The sequence below is a fragment of the Equus quagga genome, chromosome 14, assembly GCF_021613505.1.
Source record: "Equus quagga isolate Etosha38 chromosome 14, UCLA_HA_Equagga_1.0, whole genome shotgun sequence".
NCBI classification, from domain to species: Eukaryota; Metazoa; Chordata; class Mammalia; order Perissodactyla; family Equidae; genus Equus; species Equus quagga.
Genome location: NC_060280.1, coordinates 20,072,179 through 20,084,583, shown reverse-complemented (window position 1 = coordinate 20,084,583; position 12,405 = coordinate 20,072,179). Strand labels below are relative to the sequence as shown.

The 12,405-nt window shown below is 41.6% G+C and overlaps 1 protein-coding gene across 2 annotated transcripts in view; it reads right to left on the bottom strand.

The window, feature by feature from the left end:
- DENND2B (DENN domain containing 2B) overlaps positions 1-3,908 on the bottom strand; it is a 150,712-nt gene extending 146,804 nt beyond the window's left edge. Inside the window, exon 1 of one of the 2 annotated variants that reach the window (XM_046685297.1) lies at positions 3,693-3,908. The gene's annotated coding sequence lies outside the window, so the exon portion shown is untranslated. The remainder of the gene's footprint in view (positions 1-3,692) is intronic. The other variant, XM_046685302.1, reaches the window with a different exon arrangement.
- Between the last annotated feature and the right edge of the window lie 8,497 nt (positions 3,909-12,405).

The window sequence follows — 12,405 nt, the reverse complement described above, 5'->3', positions numbered from 1 at the left end:
CAAGGGACTAATCAGGGTATGAACTCCGCTGGTCCTTGGGGGTTACCCTGACCTAGAAAAACCAGAAAAACTGAGCAAAGAGATCCCTCCGACATCAAACTCCAGACACTTCTAAATAAATGGCAAAGCTGGGACTTTAACCTATATCTTTGGACTCTAAATCCCCTACACTGAGAGGTCACACTCCTCAGAGGTCCAAAACCCAAACTGAGTCATGTCCTGACACAGAGGTGCTGATGAGAATGTCACACATTAGGAGTCAGCCACTCTATGACTACCACTGCTCCACGAGGTCCTGAGAACTTCATATATCAAAGCCCATTCAACGGGCCAGCGCTCCAGTTAGAGCCTCTTAAAAGGAAAAATGGGCATGGAGAACTAAGATCACATTTTGGTTGTGCATTTTTTTACTTTACAAAAAAACATGGTTGACTCTAATATTAATTAAAATAAGACATCTCTAGTTGACAAACCTTTTCTGCCTGTCAGCTGCCCTTTTTTGCACAACCTCCTGCTACCTGGGAACCAAATCCTTGGCCTAAGCACCAAGTCTTCAGAGCACTGACAAGTTCAGAAGAAAAGGCCTAGAGGCTACACAAAGAAGAGCAAGAAATCTAAACTGTATCCAAAATGGGAGACAATTCTAGTAAAATGGCTCCACCCACTGCTGCCCTTCCTGAGCCCATTATCTGCAGAGAATCAAAGGGCCTAGCTACAAACTTGGGTATTCAATGGCCCTGTAAGCTCCCTAGCTGTATATACAAACAATACAATTAACTGGTAAGAAACGCGAAGGGGTAAGAAGAGCTTTCTACATCTCTAAATGCTGCCTTTTATATCCCTTATAAATTCCCTCACAGTAACTCTCCAAATGCATCCTACTGCTCCTCCATAACAAAAAGTGAAATACACATACAGTTTCTCTTAATTGGTCTTATTATAAAGAAAGGTCATCTCAATTCATTTTTACCTTGCAAGTACCAAATTTTAAAATTGAGCGTTTTTAAGAAACAAGGCAATGTGAGAGGAAAAGAACACCTCAACTTAAACGAGATCTTTAGGGCAAGGCCCTGGTTTGGAGTTCAAGGTTGCCACTTAGTAAAGGCTCTTAAACAAATTACAACATTGATCTATGTCCCAGGGTATCCATGAAAGAAAAAACTTTCACCAAAGTATTACGAAACGTGTGGGGAACATAAAGGACAAACCGCTAGCTGTGTTGTTCCACATACACATTCCATTTCAACATTCGCCTGGTGAGATCCAGCTCTCTTCTGACCCCCAATAACCCTGTGGTCAGTGCAACTAGTTCTTACCCAGTGAACCAAGATATTGAAGCGTATGGTAAATGGGGCAGGAATTTAAACACCCAAACATCTATTTGCTTTTTTTAACCTCGGAATTAAGAACTACCATTTTGCACATTACCTGTGACGAGTGTGCATCAATATTCCTGTGCAGAGATGGCACGCTAATCTTCTAAAAACATTGCTTTACCAATCACTCCTTTTCTCAAAAATCTTTAAAAGCTAGACAAGGTATATACGATCAAGTTCCAGCTCCTGAGCCAGAATTCCAGCTTCCATTGTGGAAGGCAGGTGTGGAAGCACAAGCTTTAGAGTCAGACAACCGGGAGCTGGAATTTCAGCTCTATTACTCACTATTTGTATGATCCTGAGCAGGTTACTTATCTTTCTGATCTTCTCTCTTTAAAACAAGAACTCCTTCTCTTTAAAACAAGAACTCCTTCTCTTTAAAACAAGAACAACAATACCTACTTCACAACACTAGAGGATGCCAGAGAGAGCATAGCACGAGGCACAGAGTAGATGCTCAGTAAGTATTACTTTTCTCCTCACCTCTAGTCCAAAGGGTCTACTCTCTCTACTCTAAAACTCTCCCCAGCGGCTCACCACTAGTTTCAGAACCACACTTTGCTTCAAGGCCTCATTAAAACCCCTTCCCTTGTATGAAGCCACTCTGGCTCATAATCTTTTTCTTCTCTGAACTTCCTTAATTCTTACATTCTAAGGCAATCGATTTGAAATTTTTCTTCTTCTCTTAAGTGTCACTCGTCTCTCCCCCATGAATCCACCAACTCAGGGGCAAAGTTGTCACCAATTATCAAGCCAATCACAATCTGTGCTCAATAAAAAATACTCTGGAGGCAGAGCTGCCTTGCAGTTGTCTACCAAAACTGGGTGTGGTTCTGGCCCAATTAGGGGATAATAGCACTGCCCATAGACACTGGAACAAATCTCCCCCGTATCTTGGCGAGTTTTTCCAAGGGTGATATTTACCATAAATGAAAAGGAAGCTTAACCATCTGCCGTCACAGTGGAAATGTCTGCCAAGCCAGCAGGGCCCAGGGAGACTTTACTTCCCTCATGCAGTCAACAGGCTGTTGGTGAGCTCTTGCTTTGTGCTGCCCTTAATTCAGCATGAGAGACAGACAGGGAGCAATGTGGCCTTTACCTCTGATTAGCTTTCTGGAACCTACCCTATCTCTGATCCTTAGGAAACCCCTATTTCTGAAAAAATCTCATCAATGAAGGGATTCACCTTCTGAAAATATTACTTGGAGGAAAAAAGAAAGCAATCCTGCAGTCACTTGAGTTTTAACTTTCTGGCCCTATCCTAGGATGGCAGGTTGAAGTGTGTGCATATAAGAGATCCTGGAATGGTTCAACTGGCTCTATACAGTCCTGGAGATGGGACAATGATCTCGTCACCATTCCCAAGACCCTGCTGTCCAAACAGCAGAGACACCTGCATGGGGATAAAAGAGAGAGTTGGACTAAGGCAGCATTAAGGCAAATTCTCCCACTTCGTAAAGTTGTTTTATTCACATTCAAGTAATTATAAACCACATTCATATAAAGATTCCAGGAAAATGCAACAATCTCTCTTTAGAAGTACTTGAAAACGTTCAGTCTCTAGAACTCTACTAAATTACTAAATTCTTTGACAGGGTAGCATAAACGTTGGCTAAACTGTGTTCCTTTAGTCTCGGGTCACTTAAAAAATATATCTTTAATACTCAATGCACTTCAGGAAGAAGGCAGAAAAGGAAAGGCAATCATTCACCAATAAACACAGCTTAATTTGTTGAAGTGATAGAGTGCAAAGTTGATTTTCCTTTGTCTGAGTTCCGAGTGTGCGTGCGTGCGTGTGTGTGTGTGTGTGTGTGTGTCCTCCAAGGAGCCTAGAGACAAGCTAACCCAGCTCCAGGTAAGAGGTCGCCAGCCCGCAGAGCAGCTTGGGTGCGTCCAGGGGAGAAAGCGGCTTGCACTGCCCAATCCCAGGGCCACAGGGACGGCAGTCTCCTCTCCCCATACCGCCGCTCTGCACTTCCCCAAACCCTTGGCTCCACGTTCCCCACCCCCAACTGCGCGGCCCCAACCGAGCCGGAAAGCAGAGTCTGCCACGACCGCCTGGGGGGCAGTCCCCACCACCCCAGTGGAGCTGCCCCACCGCCCTGCTCCTCTGCGCCTTCAGAGGCCCCCCACAGTCTGGGCTGCTGGACGCAAATACTCACAGAGCTGGAACACCGCCCCGGGGCTAGGAGTGGTGAGTAGGAGGGAGGAAGGCGATCGGCGCCCCTCCTGCCCGCCACCCGGCCCGGAGCAAAAGGCAACCTTCCGGCGGGAAGACATGAAGAGAAAGCCAGGGCGGCAGCCGGAGGCACTTACCTCTGCGCTCCCCAGCCGGGCTGGGCGCTCGCACAGATGGGGGCTTGCCTGCAGCCGCGCACCCCGGAGGAGGAGCCGCTCCGGGAGAGAGGGCGGTCGTCGGGCAGGCATCCGCGCCCGGGGCTGCGGCCGGGCTGGAGGGAGAGAGAAGGGAGGGAGCACAGATTTGAGTGGAGGGGGGCGTGGAGGAGGTGTGCCTCCACCCGAGACTGAGAGGGTGGGCTGCTGGAACCAGGCGAGGGGTGTGCTCGGAGGCAGTGGAGCGAACAAGAAAACCGCGCCGAGTGCGCGCAAAGGGGGGCGGGGACTGGGGCTGGGAAGATGGGGGTGGGGGGGCAGGATGAGGAGTTGGCCCTCAAACCGGACGGCCCTCACCTCGGCACCATCCGACCAAGAATTGTCTGGGTCTGGAGCAAAGCACAAGGAGGTCTGAAACTTTATGTCATTTTCTCATACACACGTGACCCCTCTGCAGTCCAGATGGTTTCAATCACTGGAGGAAAAAAGCGGCTCCGCTGGTATGCATGAAAAGCCGGAGCTGGGAGAGTCTGGGAAAAGCTGCCTGTGCAGCCTGCCTTCAAACAAACGGATGAGCTCTTTCCGTTCTCCCAGCCCGCAGCCTGGGGGAGCCCTGCAAAATCCAAAAGACACTAAAGCAGCTACATTTGGTATTGCAGCAGGAGCAGAGGAACTCTGAAAGCACTAGGGTTCCAAGGAGTCTGGTCTGAACCGAAAGTTCCAAGGGCATTCAGAGTTCTAAATTCTCCGTTAGTTTGCAAAACCAAAAACTAGAAAAGGGTGTCATTAAATAAGCAATGGAATACTAGAAGTGAGAATCTGTGATTTATTAGTGGAATTCTGAAAGAAATTGTTAACCCACTATGACAATCCACTTGGAACAGGATAATGCAAATCACTTAAAATGCAAACTCACACATACGTGGTAGGATATTAGGAAGCCATGTAACCCAATTGTTCATCCTGTAAATAGACCTTGACATTGAAATGCACGAAACTCTCACAAACCTAGTTACATTTGTAAGGAACAAATGCCTATGAACATAAGCAAGCTCTAAAGCAAAGACATCTTTCAAAGCCCAAGCCAATTCAATTGTCACATATCCTAAAGAGGTATTTACTCAGCTGCAGGGCAAGCATCAAACATAATGGGGAGTTTAAGATACATCCTGGTAATAATTTAACTTGTTCATGATCAAACAGAAATAGTGGCAAGAACTAAACTGATAAGATCTATTGTCCTTTGCCAGAAAAGGATATTAATATGAATCATTAAATGAATTACTATAATATTGGTGCCAGAGGATATGTTTGGCCTTTAAAGCAGAAGGCCTTATATACAGTGTGACACAGTTGTCTGTGTGTGAAAAATATATCAATTCTTAGTAGAATGAATTGGTTCTACATTAGGAAAACCCAAGATTTCCATTGTTGTTGAGGCAAACTGGAAAACACAGGAGACAACTTGAAACCAGGTAAAGCAGAACAAGTTTTATTCCAACTCAAAATCTAAGAGTGAGTTTCCACTCTAGTTCACTGAAATGCCTGAACCCTTCAGGAGACCTAGGCCATATTTAGACGGACCTAGCCTTTTCCGATCTTCTCCAGTCTCAAATTAGGGTGGTTCTACCCTCCACAAGCAACAAGAGAACTTACGCAGAAGAATCCTCAGAGAACACAAGCCACAGAATTTGACAATGCTCCAGGGCAAATTCCACCTGCAGCTCCCTAAGCTCTCTAAGGAGGTGCTTAAATTTCCCACTTCCAGAACTATTCCAAATTCCACTTCCAAGACTTCTATTAAAATGCTGTTTTTCTTGAGTGACATCTGTTAAGAAAGCCAACTCAACAGAAAGCATGAAGATATTCTCTACTCAGACCCAGGACAGTAACTGTGTGCATCTCTGGCAGCAGCTCCTGCTGCCTCTTATGTGTGCTAAAGCAATGTGAGAGGGCAATAATGAGATACAAATAGTTGTTCTTTTTGTTTGCCAACACTATTGCAAATTATGCATGGAACTTTTTTAATTCCTAAGAAAAACCTTCATTAGGTCTACTCTTTCAGAAAGAAAATTAATATCCCTAGGTTTTCTAAATATAGTCTAAATATAGTCTTGCATCTAAACTCCACTGATGTCAGTACTAATCAGTAAATCTTAATACTGGCCAAAGATTTATTAGAGACACTAACATCTCAAATGTTTTTAATGCTATCTTCAATGGTGCTAATTTAGTACTTTGCATTAACCTAATGTTCACATCACATGACAAACAAAGCCAACTATGTAGAAGGTGCTAAAGGAGATTGTAAGCTCTATGAGGACAGGGACCAAGTATATCTTGCTAATAGTTACATTTTATATGCTCAGTACAGTGCCCAGCATGAAAAAGGCACACAATAAATACATGCTGTTTGAATAAATGAAAGATAAACAAAAACACTCCTCATAAAGTTACAATCCCGTAGATGCATGTGACTTGTAAACAACAGAATAAAGTAACAGCTTTAGGAAGGACACTAGCAACAAAAAAAGAGGAAGGAGTAATTAGCATTAGCTGGCTTCGGACTTTAACCACAATATATATTCAGAAATGTACAGAGGTCACTGCAAATAAGAAACGTTTATAAGAGGAATTTGGTATATTTAGTCACTAATTTAGGGATCTCAGAGATACACTTCCCATGTCCCCATTATTCAGTCCCCTCAACGCAGAGCCAAGACAAGATTTGAGCATAAACATCCTGGCTCTAATTTGGATAGTATGAATACTGCTCCTTTCATCCTCTCTCATACATCTCCTCCACCCCCAAGCCATTTCCTCTGTACTGTCTTCTGGCGGTCTACTGAAAGTTTCCTAATCTTTAGAAGCAGTAGCTTCGGTTCTCTTTGTGTGGAGAAGTACAATACACTCTGATTACATGGTTATATTCCATACAGATGCCTGGCAACACAGCTTATAACTAAGGGTCTGTTTAACATTTTAACTTTGAGGGACTTACAATTCAACTATTTTGTTATACACCAAAATAGCACTTGACATCACAGAGATGGGCTTTACTTCCTTTTGCTATTTTAAATCCTGCACTTAAGCATGGTAAGTAGTTTGGTTCACGGATTTTGCTTTGGTGTATTTCTTTTCTTTGAGGGACAATGGAGTTAAGATTTTCAAGGAAGGGGCCGGCCTGGTGGCACAGCGGTTAAGTTCACACATTCCACTTCTCAGCGGACCAGCATTCACCAGTTCAGATCCCGGGTGTGGACATGGCACCAACTGGCAAGAGCCATGCTGTGGTAGGTGGTCCCACATATAAAATAGAGGAAGATGGGCATAGATGTTAGCTCAGGGCCAGTCTTCCTCAGCAAAAAGAGGAGGATTGGCAGCAGTTAGCTCAAGGCTAATCTTCCTCAAAAAAAAAAAAGATTTTCAAGGAAGTCTGTTTGCAGGTTTGCAGGTCTAGTATTCATGAAGCAATTACTTCCCCCTAGGTACTCTGTCTGTAATATTATATGTGGTCATTAAGGGAGCAGTAGGGGCTTATTTATGCCTGATGATCCAAATAACCAGGTTTCTCTAAGGCAGGCAACTGGGAAAGATGGTTGGCCCAGATGACTTTAAATTTTCTAGGTCATGCTTTTCTATATATAATTTCCTTTTTTAAATTTTTAATAAAAATAGTATTTTTTATTTAAACAGCTAAACTTCAATGCTAAACAGGGAAATCATCCTAAAATATTTTTTAAAGAAAATAATTATTAATCACTAATCCATAACCTCAGCAAGTACTATTTAATCCAATCCTGTTTTCCATTCTCCCTACATTTGAGTAGAACCTAACTTCTAAAGCACCGCGTATTCACCTTTGAAGTTTTCCCATAAGCTTTAAGACTTTGGGCATACCTCAGAAATAACTATCAGGGGGCTGGCCCCGTGGCTGAGTGGTTAAGTTTGCGCGCTCCGCTGCAGGCGGCCCAGTGTTTCGTTGGTTCGAATCCTGGGGGCGGACATAGCACTGCTCGTCAAACCACGCTGAGGCAGCGTCCCACATGCCACAACTAGAAGGACCCACAACGAAGAATATACAGCTATGTACCTGGGGGCTTTGGGGAGAAAAAGGAAAAAAATAAAATCTTAAAAGAAAAAAAAGAAAGAAAGAACTATCAGGAGTACTAAGGGATGACCTTATTACTCCCTTTGGCTTTTTACTTTCCTCTTCTCCAAGCCCCTCAAAAGGCAAATGGGGCTTACATTCACACAGATGCAACTAAGTCGGTAGTATGAATCCTCATGACCAGTTTTTGCAATCAGTAAAGCATAACAGTATGTACTAGATCACTAGTTCCTAAATCTGATAGCCCTTCAGAATCATCTAAGAAGCTTGTCAGAAACACAGCTTCTGGCCTCACTCCCAAACCTACTGAATTAGAATCTCCAAGGTTAAGAAACACTAGACTAAATTAATTCTAAGATCTTTGCTTTGTCAGTTCTACATAGGGCAACTTTCCCTTAAAAGAAAGCCCCTCTATCACCACACCCTCACACAGCCTTCCCAAAAGCAATCAGGCAAAATATATGGAGTGAAAATAATGTAGTTTTTTCCTTCACAATAAGCAACTTATTGGGCACAACTACCTTTACAGCCTACCTCGGAAAGAAAAAAAATCTTCAAACTGAATGTTTGAAAAAAACTATTCCTACTAAATAAAACTAAAATAAAACTTTATTAAATAAAGTTTAAACAAAGTTTAATAAGATTTAAAACAGATCATTGAGGCATTAGCAACGTTTTGTCATACAAACATAATAGCACTAATAGGCCACTAAAACTATTGATCAGTTTCGTATCTTTTCTAACAAGTAAAATCATCCATAATAACAACTGTATAAATGTATATTCTATTAAAAGCTACTTAATTTTTAAAATTGTAGGGAGTAAGAAGCACAGAACCCAAAATTGTGTGCAAAAATTTTTGACACTGTAACTTAAAAAAAACATTAAAAAATATATATAGGTAAGATATAAACCTGGTTAAAAACTTCAAAAAGAATATGTAGAGAAAAAGAAGTCTTCCTTCCTACTCTTGTCCTCCAGTTCCCCTCTCTTCAGGCAATCACTGCAGTTTCTTAAATATTCTTCCAGAGATGTTCAAAGGGAACACAAAATTATTTATGTGTGCATAGTGCATTTTTGGAAGCAAAGGTCCACAGTCTGGTAACAGATTCTCAAGGAGGTTCATGATCTCAAAGAAGGTAAGAATCGCCATTCTAGAGCAAGGCTAAGGGTTCACGCTCTGCCACGGTCCCTTCGCAGGATGAGCAGAGTTGCAACCTTCATTTTGCTGAGAGTATTACTGTGCGCAATTCCAGACTACAAAATAGCCTCAGAAGCAGTGTTGGTCAACACGCAGACGTGGTCATAAAATACCACATCTGTCTGTAAATAACTCCTGATTTTTATGTTTTTCTCAAACAATCCCTCCAATGAATAGTTCTTTCTGTTGCCGTGTCGACTGACTAACAATGAAAATCTATAAGAAACTTCTGACATAAACATACACAAAGAAAGCAGACATTTTTCTATCATAACCTGAACATTTTCTATTGGGATAAAGGAAAGATTTTATTTATATCTACACAGAATTTAAAGTGGAAAATTAACTTAGTACTCCTGGTAGAGATAATTAACATAAGTTACAGGGTTATTAATAAAGATTTTAAGAACCACATCCTTTAAGATATACATTAATTTTGTCAAGATGGTAAACCTCACTTGTATTTCAGTGATTATTACTTTCATAAGTGTTATAATTGGAATTTTAACGTAAAATTACAAATAAGTTAGTAGTTTGTTAGGGGATCAGGGATAACTGAACTGAATTGCTTCACTCATCCCCCTTTTCATAGTAGAATCTATTTTCTTGCCTGAATACCATGTAGTGCCTTTCACTCTCCCTTCCAAAGTGCATGAACAATATAATACAAGGGTCTTTTTCTATAATCAGCTTACAAAAAGGTTCAGCCTGACCTAGGTCCATTTATTTTTTTGCTCTGCAATGTTGTTTAAGGTTTTATTCCAAATACCAGACTATTTATTGTTTATTTAAAGAAAGTATTAGGATAGCTTGATTGATGATGCTGGGCAGGCTGGACCTGGGAGGGAGTAAGATGAGATGCCAGGTGCTCTTCAGATGGAGAGGAGTCAAGAAAAGGGTCAGAAAGGCTCCCGAGGCCTGGAACGTCTCCTCACTCATCTGTCTTGCTGCATGGTCCTTTTTCCTGCTCTCAGGGGCTTGAAAATAATTTCTGATTGGGAGAATTTAAAGTCTAAAAATTTACTGATTTGAAACACTAGTTATCAATATTTGCTCCACTGGGATCAGCCTTAGATCTAATCAAATATCTCTAGACTAAGCAATGATTTATCTTTGTCATTAAATTCACTGAATTTTGCCCTACAAGCATCCCTGAAATAAGAATTGTGAGAATGGGAACTGGCCCAGGCAGCGGTTAAGTGCGCACATTCCACTTTGGCAGCCCGGGGTTCACCGGTTCGGATCCCGGGTGCAGACATGGCACTGCTTGGCAAAAGCCCTGCTGTGGTAGGTGTCCCACATATAAAGTAGAGGAAGATGGGCATGGATGTTAGCTCAGGGCCAGTCTTCCTCAACAAAAAGAGGAGGATTGGCAGTAGTTAGCTCAAGGCTAATCTTCCTAAAAAAAAAAAAAAGAATTGTGAGAATGTAGTATCTTCTAGTCATTTTCCATACTACTTGCCCAAAAAAATGAACCTAAAGCAAATATGAAAAAAAATGATTATATATCTATAGCTATCTAATCATTTCTTTATTCACTCAACAAGCTTTTATTAAACATCTGAAAAAACTGTTTTTGACATCATGGGGGATAAAAGAGAAATAAGCCATATAGGCAAATTTAAAATCTAGTGAAGAAGGTATACATAAACCACCAGTCAGAATAAAATAAGTGGCAGAAAAGAGATAAAGAGGAGGAAATACAGGAATTTACAGAAGTAGTAGAGATTCTTACTGAGAACTGAGGGAAAGAGGGTTGGAACTGAACCTTAAATGGTTGTTAGAATTTCTATTTCAATAAACAGAAAAGAAAGGGAGATAATTCAAAACCAAAGGAATTGCCTGAGCTGTAAAAGTATACTAGCTTTAAGAACAATGCGCCTGGGGCTGCCCCGATGGCTGAGCAGTTAAGTTCACGTGCTCTGCTTTGGTGGCCCAGGGTTTTGCCAGTTCAGATCCCAGGCACGGACATGACACTGCTTGTCAGGCCATGTTGAGGCAGCATCCCACATGCCACAACTAGAAGGACCCACAACTAAAAATATACAACTACGTACTGGGGAGATTTGGGGAGGAAAAAAAAAGCAGGAACAATGGTCCTCATTTGACTAGAGTAACAATAGGCTAAAATGATAGATTAGGTGGAAAACAGCTTGGCAGTTCCTCAAAAAGCTAAACATAGAATTACCATATGGCCCAGCAGTTCCATTCCTAGCTATATACCCCAAAGACTGAAAAGAGGTATTCAAATAAATGCTTGTACATGATTGTTAATAGCAGCACTATTCACAATAACCAAAAGGTAGAAATAACCCAAGTGTCCATCGACAGATGAATGGATAAACGAAATGTAGTATATTTGTATAATGGAATATTATTTGGTCACAAAAAGGAATGAAGTACTGATACATGGTACAATGTGGGTGAACATTGAAATCATTATGTAAGTGAAAGAAGCTACAAACAGAAGGTCACATACTGTATGATTCCATTTATATGAACTATCCAAAATAGGTAAATCCATAGAGACAGAAAGATTAGTGGTTGCCACGGGGAGGGAGAAATGGGTATGGGGTCTCCTTTGGGGGTGATGAAAATGTTTTAGAACTAGATAATTAATGCCACTGAATTGTATGTTTTAAAACAGCTAACTTTTATGTTGTATGAATGCCACCTCAAATTTTTTTTAAAAAGGTACATTACTGGTCTGTGGTCCATACTACTAGTGCTTACTAATATCTTTTCCTGTGCCCAGAAGTTTGTATGTTCCAGCCACCTTGCAGTTAGGCAGGGCCCCATGACTGTTGTAGCCAACAGGCTGTGAGCAGAAATGACACATGTCACTTTCTGGTCAAGTGTTGAAGAACGGGTGAGAGATATCCATGCCCCTCTTCTCTGCCACACGAATCCAACGCCTTGTGAGACAATGGAACAGACCGCGTCCCTGAATAAACTTGTGCCTCCCTACTGACCCATGCTGCACATTCTGTACGAGTAAGAAATGCACGTTTGTTGCCTTAAGTCACTGAAATGTTAGGGGCTGTTATTGCAGCATAAGTTAAGCCTACTCTGACTGATAGAGGATCAGATCTAGGAAGGCCCATGAAAGCAATATGAAGAAATTTGAATTTTATTCTGAACGGTGTGGAGAGAATATTTTTAAGGAGAAGAGTGACATGATATGCATTTGGGAAAATAGTTTTGGATATAATGTGCAGAGTAAATTAGAAACAAAAGTAACCCTCAACCTTTGGTGCATATCAGAAATCACCTGAGGAGAACTGTAGTCATCTTCCAATTCCTTTATATTTCTGTAAGGAATAAAATATTTGTCCTCTGGAAAAAAAATCATCTGAGAAACTTTTCAAAATGCAATGCTCTGG